The 12,121-nt window shown below is 36.9% G+C and overlaps 1 protein-coding gene across 3 annotated transcripts in view; it reads left to right on the forward strand.

Moving 5' to 3' along the window:
• betaggt-I (geranylgeranyl transferase type-1 subunit beta) overlaps window positions 1-12,121 on the forward strand; it is a 174,833-nt gene that overhangs the window by 12,629 nt on the left and 150,083 nt on the right. The window lies entirely within an intron of this gene.

The following is a 12,121-nucleotide window of genomic DNA, read 5'->3' on the forward strand; positions in this document are numbered from 1 at the left end:
TATCACCCAAGTGAGGATATCTCTATACCTATAGCAATACCTAATGTGAGAATTGAAGCTAAAGAATCAGAGGTATTAAATATATTGCGAAACTTAAATGCAAACACTGCGGTAGGCTTAGATGGAATATCAGCTCGGGTGTTGCGTGAATGTGCAAATGAATTGTCAACCCCTCTTACCTGGATATTTAATTTAAGTTTGAACTCTGGTATGGTCCCTAGGGAGTGGAAGTTAGGCAAAGTGGTTCCTTTGCATAAGGGTGGCTCTAAAACTGCAGTATTGAATTACAGACCAATCACCATCTCAGGAGTAGTGGTAAAAGTATTGGAAAAGTTGGTTAAAGACAAAATTCAAGAATGGGTGGATCAGGATATGATACTCTATAGAGGCCAACATGGTTTTGTTAAAGGTAGATCCTGCCTTAGCAATCTATTAACTATCCATAATAGAATAACATCAGAGTTGGACAAAGGAACTGGCTACACAGTGGTACTTCTGGATTTTGCTAAGGCTTTTGACAGGATACCCCATAGAACACTGTTACGCAAATTGGAGCAGATGGGAATGGATATTAAATTGGTGATATGGATAGGAGAATGGCTCAGGGAGAGATACCATAAGGTGGTGTATGGAGGAGCCGAGTCCAGAATGAGGCAGGTGACCAGTGGTGTGCCTCAGGGCTCTGTGCTTGGGCCAATGTTGTTTAATTTGTATATAAATGATATAGGAAACGGCTTAAAGGGAGATATTCAGTTGTTTGCTGATGATGCAAAGTTGTGTAGTGCAATAAAAAATCAAGCTGATGTTGAAAGTTTGCAGGAGGATTTAAATAAGCTGGTAAAATGGGCAAAAGAAAATGGATGTCAGTTCAATGTGGAAAAGTGTAAAGTCTTACATTTTGGGATTAAAAGATTACCAGCTGTGTACTACATAGATGGAAAGGTACTCCAAGAGATTGATGAGGCTAGGGACTTAGGGGTATTGGTAGATAAGGAGATGAAGTTCAGAGGACACATTGCTAAGGTGTCCAAGATTGCACATAGGATTACTTGGTTGTTGAGGAACACACTGACATCCAGAGATAAAGAGGTTATTATTCCCCTTTATAAAGCATTGATACTTCCACATTTGGATTACTGTGCTCAGGTCTGGTCACCTGGATTCCTTGGAGATGAGGAGGCTGTGGAGAGGGTTCAGAGAAGAGTGACCAAGTTGGTGAGTGATATAAAAAATGCTCCCTACATTGATAGATTGAGAGCTTGTGGATTGCAGAGATTGGTTGATAGGCGAAGAAGAGGGGATATGATAGAAACATTCAAATTACTAAAAGGTTTTTATAGGATTGATGCAGGGGAAATGTTTCAGCTGTGTGATAGTGATGGAAGAACAAGAGGTCATCTCTGGAAATTAAAGAAGAGTGTGGTAAACAAAGGTGTCAGAACAAGGTTTTTTGCCTGGAGGGTGGTGAATGAGTGGAATTCATTGCCTGACTTTGTTGTGAGCTCTTCATCTGTAAATGAATTCAAGAAGAGATATGACAGATATTGTTTTGCTAGTTTGGGTCTCCCGCGATGAGTCTACTGACTCCATGGAGATACCCGTAATAATAATAATAATAATATTGTTAAGTGCCATCCAGTTGTTTTCGACTGTTCGTAATCTTGTGAACAAAGGCTCTCCATCCTACTCAGCCTCTTATCCTTTCTTTCGGCAATTGTAAGTTCAATTTGGAAAGTTCATTTATATTGTTCAATCCAACTCGTTTATGGTCTTCCTCTTCTTCTCATTCCCTCAATCTTCCTATGATTCCTCAGCTTGCATAATATATCCAAAGTATATCAACTTCTATTTAACAATCATCACCTCCATAGAGCATTTTGTCTTTATATTCTCTTAAACCTTTCTTATTGGTCATTCTTGCTGTCCATGGGATTCTTAATAGTCTCCTTCACATCCATAATTAAAATGATAAATTTGCTTCTATCTTTCTTAATAATCCTGCTTCCACATCCCTACTTCACTACTGGAATATCATTGCTTTGATGATTCTAACTTTCGTGGCCTTACTCACACCTCTATTATTATTATTATTATTCAGGCCTCCCGGAGTCGAGAGACTCATTGTGGAAGGTCCTTCCTAGAAAACACAGTCTATCATACCACTCCTTGAACTCATTGACTGTTCTTGCTTTCACCACTCTATCAGGCAGTGCATTCCACGGCTACCCTCCATGCAAAGAAACCACTCCTCACTCTCTTGCTCACAGCCTCCTTTCGTAACTTCCAGGGATGGCCCCTTGTCATTGCTCCTTCCCGCTGTTCCACCAAGTGAAAGAACTCCCCAGTGTCCGCCCTGTAACTGCCTCTCAACAGTTTAAAAGTCTCGATCATATCACCTCCCCTTCTATCCATCAAACTCTGCAGTCCACATTCCCTGAGCCAGTTCTCATAACTAACATTGTACAGTCCTGAAACCATCTTTGTTATCCGCCCTATCTTTCATAATTTTTGCCAGGTTTAATATCGCTTTTTTTCCCATGACTATCCTTTTAATTTAATCTTCACATTTACCACCATTTCTGATTCTGGATCCAGTAAATCATAACTTTCAATGATTTTTATTTTATCTCCTTCTATTATAAATTCATTTAAATTGTCAGAAGCCATCACTTTTGTTTTGCTGATGTTTAAATTAAGCCTGGTTTGTTACTTTCTGTCTTAACCAATACAATCAGCCACTTCAGATCTTCCTTAGCTTCTGCTATGAGTGTTGTATCATCTGCATATCTTAAATTATTTATTTTCCTGCCACCAATCTTAATTCCAGCTGGATCATTGTCTAAATCAACCATTCTCATAACATATTCACTATAAATATTAAAAAGGTAGGGTGACGGTGTACGACCCTACTACACTCCTTTTTCCACTCGAGCACTGTCTGTCTTTAATTATTTATTTTCCTGCCACCAATCTTAATTCCAGCTGGATCCTTGTCTAAATCAGCCCATTCTCATAACATATTCACTATAAATATTAAAAAGGTAGGGTGACGGTGTACAGCCCTGCTACACTCCTTTTTCCACTCGAATACTGTCTGTTTCTCCAAAGATTGTTTTTACTGAAGCTTCTTGGTTGTCATACAGCTCTCTTATCAAGAGAATTAGATGTTCAGGTATTCCCATTGATCTATTTACAGTCCAGTCTGTTGTGATCCACACAATCAAATGCTTTCTTATCAATAAAACAAATGAAAACTTCCTTCTGAAATTCTCTTGTTCTTCTCATAATCCATCTCATGTTTGCTATTTGGTCTCTAGTTCCTCTACCTCTTCTAAAGCCTGCCTGTTCTTGTGGCATTTCTCTATTCACATATGGCTCCAACCTTTATTGGATCACTTTCAGCATAACTTTGCTTGCATGTGAAATTAAAGCAATGGTTCTATAATTATCACAATCTCTGGCATTTGGTTTGGATTGGGATGAATACTAATGTTTTCCAATCTAGATCAGTGTATTTTCTTCCGAACCTGTTGAAACATTTCAGTCAATATATTCACTACTTCATCTCCAGTTGCTCTCAATAATTCCACTGGCACACCATCAGCTCCTGGAGCTTTTTCTTTTGGCAGTTGTTCCATTGCTGATATCACTTCACTTTTCATTATCATGGGTTCCTCAACAAATTCTCTCCTTTCAAATTCTCCGTGAACATTATTATCTTTCTTGTACAAATCCTCTACATACTCTTTCCATCTTTTTTTCATGCTTCTTCTTCCATCAGACATTTACCTGAATTACTTTTTAGAACTCCTAATCTAGAGATAAACTTCCTTGTAACATCATTTGTTTTTCTACCCATAATATTGCTTTTTTTTTAATTTCCTTGCACCTTTTGTTTAGATGTTTTTCCTTATCTTTCCTAGCCTGTCTTTGAAAATCTGCACTCAGTTGTCTAACCCTTTCTTTGTTTCTCTGAAGTTTCATTTTTCTTCTTTCCTTTGCTATTTGAATAGCTTCTTCTGACAACCATTTACAATGTTTCTTTCTTGTTGCATTATTAAGATTATTTTTTGCTACTTCTATGACTGTACATTTTGTTTCTTCTCACAGTTCTAATTCTCTTCTTGTCTTCTCCATACTTTTAAATTTCTTACTGACTTCTACTTTAAATGCTTCATTTATAAGATCTAAATCAAATCTGACATGATCTTTTTGTTTCTTCTTAGCCCTTAATTTCAATTTAACTCCAGCTATTAATAATAATTCATGATCTGTCCCACAGTCCGCACGAGGTAGTGTTTTAGCTGCTTGGATAGCACTCCTCTGCCTTCTGCCAGCAACAATATAATCTATCTGATTTCTGTATTCTCCATTAAGTGAAGTCTGTATGTACAATCTTCTTTTATGTTGTTGGAAGCAAGTGTTTGTAACAAAGCAACTATTTGAACACAAAACTCCAACATCCTTTCTCCTGCTTCATTCCTCAGTCCTAAACCAAATTTTCCATTGATGTCTCGTTCTTCTTTTTCAGCCACTTTTGCATTCCAGTCACCTAATATCAAAAGAAAGTCGGTTTTATTAGTACTGTATACTACTTGTTGTAGGCTGCTATAAAATTCTACCTCATTTTCACTTGAATCTGTGGTGGGTGTATGAGTGTAACATTCACTAGGTATGCCTTTATGCCGATCAGAATTATTCTATCAGACACTGGGTTGTAATCCAAATTTTATTTTCTATATTCTCTTCTTACTGTGAATGCTACTCCATTTCTTCAAAGGTTTTCATGTCCAGAGTAAGATATCTTAATTCTAGTTCTTCTCATTTCTTTCTTCACTAGTTCCAGTTTTCCTTGGCACATACTTCTTACATTCCACGTTCCTGTTCAGTAAAGTGGAGGCATCTTCTTCTGAGATTAACTCTATCAGAAGTTGAACTTCCAGAAGGCTTTGATCCAGCTTCATCATTCTTGTTAAATTCATTGGAAGTTCCTCTCTGTTCTTCTTCAGTAGCTATTTCAGTGCCTTCCGATCTGGGTGTCCCATCTTCCAGCACTATGTCACAATAACTTAAACCTCTGTTCATAAGATTTTCTTGGCAAAATATATACAGAAGTGGACCATTGCCTCTTTCTGTTTTGTTTGTTTAGCCTACTAACTAAGGCTAAACAAACTGCAAAAGATGAAGAAAAGTAAAATAGGAAAGATTGGGGTGGGGAGGGGAAGAAGAGTAGGGACCAGTGTACAGATAATATAACAAATATATATTACATGACATAAGGCATGGTCCAGCATCAGGTATCACCTCAGGTTTGTCACTCCCATATTCACTGAATCCACTTCCATATTCAAAGACTAATCCCTCGATTAGTCTTTGGACTCCCTGGAGGTGTCATATAATAATAATTATTATTATTAACAGTAAAATAAAATAATCATAAACAGTTTATAATTCACAATGGAAAAGAGAGAGAGATTAAGTAGTGACATCATAAACTCCACAAAAACTGCATATCAGTTGCTTCACAGTAGTGTCATATCACTAAAACTGTTGTATAAGCAAATATGGCATTGTATAAATGAGCATAGGTCATAATTGAAAATTGACGTGAATGGATCACTGGAAATTTGTTTTAGCATCACTTTTGTACAATGAAGTAATTTGCCTTTTTACTCTTTAAATTTGTATGGGATGCCATCAACTTTTTTGCATATTCCTAATAATAGGAGATATGTCATCTACTCCCATAGCATTCTTAGCATCTGGTCTACTCACTGCATCATTCATATCAGTATGTATATACTAAAAAAATGTTTTTTTAATAATTTCACTGCATTCTTTGCATTGTTATCATCATCTACCAATCTCATCCTTCTGTAATTATTCTTTCTCTTGTTTGCTACATACAAAACTCCCATCTCCTTTGGCCTCTGATATTGCTTCTACTTCCCCTCTTTGTAGGCTTCCTTGAGACAAAAACGGGACATTGGCATGACAAAAATGGGATGAGAGTTATGTAATATTCTGTATTCATGAAAAAGTAAGACGATAAAAAAAAATTTATTACATAAACATATTGAGCTTACCATTATTCTTCAGTGACAGAACCCATACAAAAATTTAGGTAAACATAGAGGGGAGGAATGTATTTCAGTCCCCCTCTACGTACCATGAATATTTCTCCGATGAAGTGATCTTACGCAGCAAATTTCAGTCTTTCAACCCTTATCATAAAATTTCTCACACTCAATGACATAATTTTGTCTTACAGCTGACTTATCGCTTATTGTCTCAACACTTAATCTAGATTTCCCCTTTAATCACATACTGTTCATAACAGAAAATATTCTCTCAACAGGTGCTGTACTTCCTGGAAGACAAAGAATAAACTCTACTACAATATTACAAAAGTCTTAAAGTCTAGGCATTTTTTTGTTCATTTCAGAAAAAATCTGTACCTATCTATCAGTTACAGGAAAGTTTTCTTTATTCCATGTATCCAATTGCCTCACAATTATAGATTTTATGAGGGTCCACTGATCGAATACATGAGTTTCTTCTGTTTCTGTGTGTGTGTGTGAGAGAGATGAGTTCCTCATTCAGACTGTCCTGTATTTCTTTCCATTCAGGTGTCTTCCTTAGTAGCACACACTTGAACTTCTCAGTGTTTCCTAAACTGCACTTCCACTTGTTGACATATTCTAAGCTGGTTTCATGGAAATATCAACTATCTCGAAAAACCTAGCCTCATTAAATTTCTCCTGAATCTACTAACATTTTTAGTTGTTTCTTGACATAGTTACAAACACTTCACTTTTTCTGGACTTTAAATTGTTTACAAGATTTTCAATGTTCATGGCTACTTCTGTAGCTGAAATATTATCTTTTTCAATTAAGATAATGTATGTTTGGAATGTAGACACTTGATCTCTTGCCAGTATCATCGATAGGATGTAGCATAAAGGCAACCTGCCTCATGGCGCGGTAGCATTGCTATGTAGCAAGTGCAGAAAGAAGTTTTCCAAGCTTAAACTGATTAAAAATTATTTGTGAACAGCAGTAACCCAAGAAAGATTGGTTGGTCTAGCAACTATATCTATAGAGGTGGACGTAGCTTATAATTTAAATTTAGAAGAACTTATAAACAGTTTTATTGTACGATATCCCCATAGAGCAAACATTTAATTAATGTTATGTGATTGTTTTGCATTAATATTTCTCTTGTAATAAAAACAAAATAGCAATTGGAGATTTTCTTATATTTTTGTGTTATAATCCATCATGGGCGATAATAAATTGTTTGCCTCAGGGCAAACAATTTATTATCTAATCTGGCGACGGCCCTCTCTCTCTTGCAAATGACAACCACAATTTCAAACAGGGATCTTGAAACAATTTTCACAACATAACAGAGCATTTTTCTTGAGAAAGAAAAAAATAAGAATGAAGCCCATCAAACATGCTTAAAATTGTGTCAATTGAAGGACTCAAGAACAGAAATCTTGCATTTCCGTGTGCTCTAACAATTTAGCGTAATTGTTTCCTGCAAAGTCACAAAAGGTTTTCAGTTCTTTTACTCTGACTGTGTATATGTTGAAGTATTTGTATACTTTCACTGCAAAGTATTCAGTATTGATTGGTAAACAGCCGACAGCACATTGGAGACATTGTGTATAATGTGTGCCCCGCATACAGACAAATCAGCCTTCAGAACATATGCAATTTACAGATACTGTTGTTGTTGGTGATGGTGGTGGACAGTAGATGGCCTTTATGATAGTATTGTCAGTATTAGTGGAGAGGGTGAGATGTGAGGGTCTTTAGCGAAGTAGAGTGGAGTGCCCTCCTGCAATGAGTCCTTAGACTCTAGAGGTGTCATGTAATAATAATAAATGAATAAATTTTCCCTGACATGGGAGGAAAAAACTTCCTCTTTTAAATATATAGGATTCACTTGTTTTAATCCTAGTTATGAAATTCTTATTAACTGTGTTATGGGAAATTGGGCATTTCCAATCCCTTTCCCTCATCCCATCAGAAGTGAAATATATTTCACATTGTATATATTATGCATATACCTAGATAATAACCTAAACGTGAAGAGTAATATGCTGAATAAGTGTATTTTAATTTGTTGTTAATCACACATGGTGGTAGTAGTCATCTCCATAAGTTGCTTCATAATGATTGCTGAACCTGTTCAGCAATAAAAGAAAGCTTAATTGAAATTGAGATGGCAGAGACAGAGGATATATTAACCAAGACTTCCCATAATATGAAATTCTCCAGAAATTCATAAAGAATATACTTTAAGAGGCCTTCAGTTGACTGTATTGGCAGCTCTGTCTATTGTCTAAAAATTTCCTTCATATTATTTTCAGCTTTGATTGGCCAGTCTCCATCTTATGCTAAGAATATTAATTTTAAAGATAAAATCAACTAGAAGAATAAGATTTAATTCTTATCCTTGATTTCTCCTGTTTTCAAGGGTTCCATTGAAATAGAGACACAAGATCGTCTACATGAGTCTCTGTAGTTCGGTTGGTTTTGATGAAGTGCATCCGACATGTGAAGAACCTTTTATCAGAGCTTTTCAACTGAAGGAACATTATCTGATCTTGTACATCAGTGGCAGGGTTTTTCTGCCCAGAAACTCTGAATTTTTGTTCTGTAACCAGGCAAACTGGCCAGGAGAACACGTAATTTACATAGTAATAAAAATATCATGACTTGGAGTCAGGTGGGGGAGTTCCACGGAAGTTTTAAATATGTAGAATTCATTCTGTTTTAATCCCTGTTATGAAATCCTTGTTAAGCATAAAGCATTAATTCTATAGATTACCATATGGAAATGTATTCCAGATTGGGTATATTATGCAGGTACCTCCAAATGTGAAGGTTGAAATGCTTAAGTTTATTTTAATTGAAATTAATAATTACATGTATGCCCCAACTAGGCCACATAGTTGTTTCATGATTGCAGAACACTGTTTAAGAAAGATTACTTATGATTGAGATGCAAGAAATAAATAACATAACATGGACGTCTCATAATATGCAATCATCCAAAAGTTCATAAGAACATCCTTTTAAGAGGCCTGCAGTTGACCAGCCTTACATATTGTCTAAAAATCTGTCTTTCACATCATATCAGCCTTGATTGATCAGTCTCCATGATCCACTAAGAATGTTTAAAAATAAAAACAAACAAAAAAATATAAAATGTGTGTGTGTGTGTGTGTGTGTGTGTGTGTGTGTGTGTGTGTGTGTGTGTGTGTGTGTGTGTGTGTGTGTGTGTGTGTGTGTGTGTGTGTGTGTGTGAGAGATAAATTTTTTAATTTGGGGATATTGTATATTAGGATAACCAAGTTATTTTATAAACTTGGATATTTTAATCCCTAATCAGGCACAAACTTAATTGTTTGCATACTTGGGATTAGGAGTTAAAATAACTTGGTTATCCTAATATATATATATATATATAAAAAATTTCTGAAATGAAGGAAAGAGTGTTGTATGGTGACTTGTTATTAAGAGGGGTGATAGATGGGAGTTTAACTAAATCGTACTTACCGGGTGCAAAATTTAAGGATGTAAGTGAGAGTATTAGAGTGCAAAAACAGAGTGTGAAAGAATTGATAGCTGTGGCGGGTTCGAATGAATTGAAAGGAGATAAATTTTTTATGAGAGAGGACTTTAAAGTATTGTTAAAGGTAGCGAAAGAAAAGAGTGACAGAGTTAGGATGGTGAGTCTGTTGCCACGGTACGACAGAGAGGAGTTTAGGAGGGGAGAGCCATAATCGCAAATGACTTTATGCACAGGTTATGCAGACAGTGTGGTGTGGAATGAGTTTGATGGGCGAAAGGATTTATACAAGATGGATGGCCTGCATTTGAATGGATTTGGTGTGCAGAGACTGGAAAAAGTGTTGCTGAATGAAGTGTGAAAATGGATGTGCAGAACCAGGGAAACTAGAACTACCAAGGAGGGGGGGGGGGGGAGTGGATATGCAGACATCAGTGAGACAGTTGAATGTAAGAATATATATAATGTACCCAAGCCAGTACTAAGGACAAGAAATCGGAATGGGATAGTTAGAATAATGCATCAAGATAAGGTTGGGAAAGGGACCTCTGCATTTCATGTATACTAATGCCAGGAGTATTAGGAACAAGAAGGAAGAATTTTTGACCTTGATTGGCTCTTCCTGGCCACAAGTTATTGGCATTAGTGAAACATGGCTGAGAGAACATGATATAGTTAGTGGGATATAATGTGTAGGTTACAGTGTGTTTAGGAGGGACAGAGAGAATGAAATGGGGGGAGGAGTGTTATTGATGATAGCTGATGAACTGCAGCCAAGGAGAATTGAAGTTGTATTGCAGGATAGTGAAAAGAGCTCATTTGAGGCTATTTGGTGTGAGATTGAGACTGGCAGAACAAAATATAGAGTTGGGTGCTGCTATAGACCAGGTGATGGAATAGATGGTGGAGATAGTATGCATAAACAAATTGATTAAATGAGTGGAAGGAGAGTAATTATTGTGGGGAATTTCAACTATGGTAACATTGATTGGAAGGAGGAGAGGACACGTGTGAGGAAGGAAATGGATTTTATTCAACTATTAAGGGATAACTATCTGAGACAGCATGTAATTGAAAATTCTAGGGGTTTGAGAGTGCTTGACCTGATAATAGCATCTGAGAATGTGACTGTAATGAATATGACCATGTTGCCACCTCTTGGTGAGAGTGATCATAAGGCCTTGACCTGGGAGGTGGCTAAAGGTGTGTGTATGTGTAATTCCACACATACCCTGTCTTAATCGAATTTTCGATTAAGACAGGGTATGTGTGGAATTACCGTGCTGGCAAGTATAACAAGCTTAGGAGATTGCTTGGATCAGTGTCATGGCATGTAAAACTGCAAGGGCTGGATGTCGATAGAGCATGGGAAGTGGTCAAGAAGCATTACAGGAGGTTATGGCTGATTGTATACCTAGGGTCCGAGTAAAACAAGTAGGGGTTAGATGGATGAATAACACCATTAAGCTTGAGCTGCAAAAAAAAGAAACAACTGTGGAGGGAATTTAAAGAGAAAGGTGACCTGCAGGCACACGAACGGTATAAAGTGCAGGCCAGAAGGATAACGAGTGTGATAAAAAAAAAAAAAAAAAAAAAAAAAAAAAAAAAAGCAAAAGCGGATTATGAAAGGAAACTAGCTATGCAAGCTAAAGAGAATCCTAAACAGTTCTTTCAATATCATTTTCAGTTTCAATTTCAGTTCTGCAAGCAAAAAAAAAAAAAGAATGATTTTAAGGAATGACGTTGATAAGGAGGTCACTGAATCAGTCGATATAGTGGAATTACTGAGCGAGCACTTTGCAAGAGTATATCATCCAGGTGGTGATATTGCAGGAATAAAGGAACCAATACCTTATACGGAAATTGAGGTGAATGAAATGGAGGTGAAATATATTACAAAACCCTAATGTGAATACATCTGTAGGATTGGATGGTATACTGGCATGGGTCTTACGTGAAGCGGCTAAAGAATTATCAGTGCCCTTGACCATGTTGTTTAATCTGAGTCTTGGGTTTGGTTTAGACCCGAAGGTGTGGAAAGAGGGGAAAATAGTTCCACTGCATAAAGGAGGATCCAACCAATCAGCATATCAAGAGTCATTGTCAAGGTCTTGGAGAAAGTAGTCAAGGGAAAAATACTGAAATAGATTGATGAAAATGAGATACTGTACAGGGGACAGCATGGCTCTGTGAAGGGTAGATCATGCCTCAGTAACTTGCTCAAGTTTTATAACACAGTGATGGCTGAACTGGATAAGGGTAATGGGTTTACAATGATACTGCTGGACCTGGCTAAGACATTTGACAGGATACCACATAGAATTCTAATCCGTAAACTACAACATATGGGAATGGATATAGGGTTGGTGAGATGGATAGGTGGGTGGTTGATGGAGAGATATCAGAGAGTGGTTTATTCAGGAGTAGAGTCCAAAAGACGGCCTGTGACTAGTGGTGTGCCACAGGGTTCTGTTCTTGGACCACTGCTGTTTAATTTGTTCATCAACAATATAGGGAAGGATCTAAGAGGAACAG

The sequence above is a fragment of the Typopeltis vanoorti genome, chromosome 3 (assembly GCF_054136105.1).
Source record: "Typopeltis vanoorti isolate ZY-2024b chromosome 3, IOZ_Tvanoo_1.0, whole genome shotgun sequence".
Lineage (NCBI taxonomy): Eukaryota > Metazoa > Arthropoda > Arachnida > Uropygi > Thelyphonidae > Typopeltis > Typopeltis vanoorti.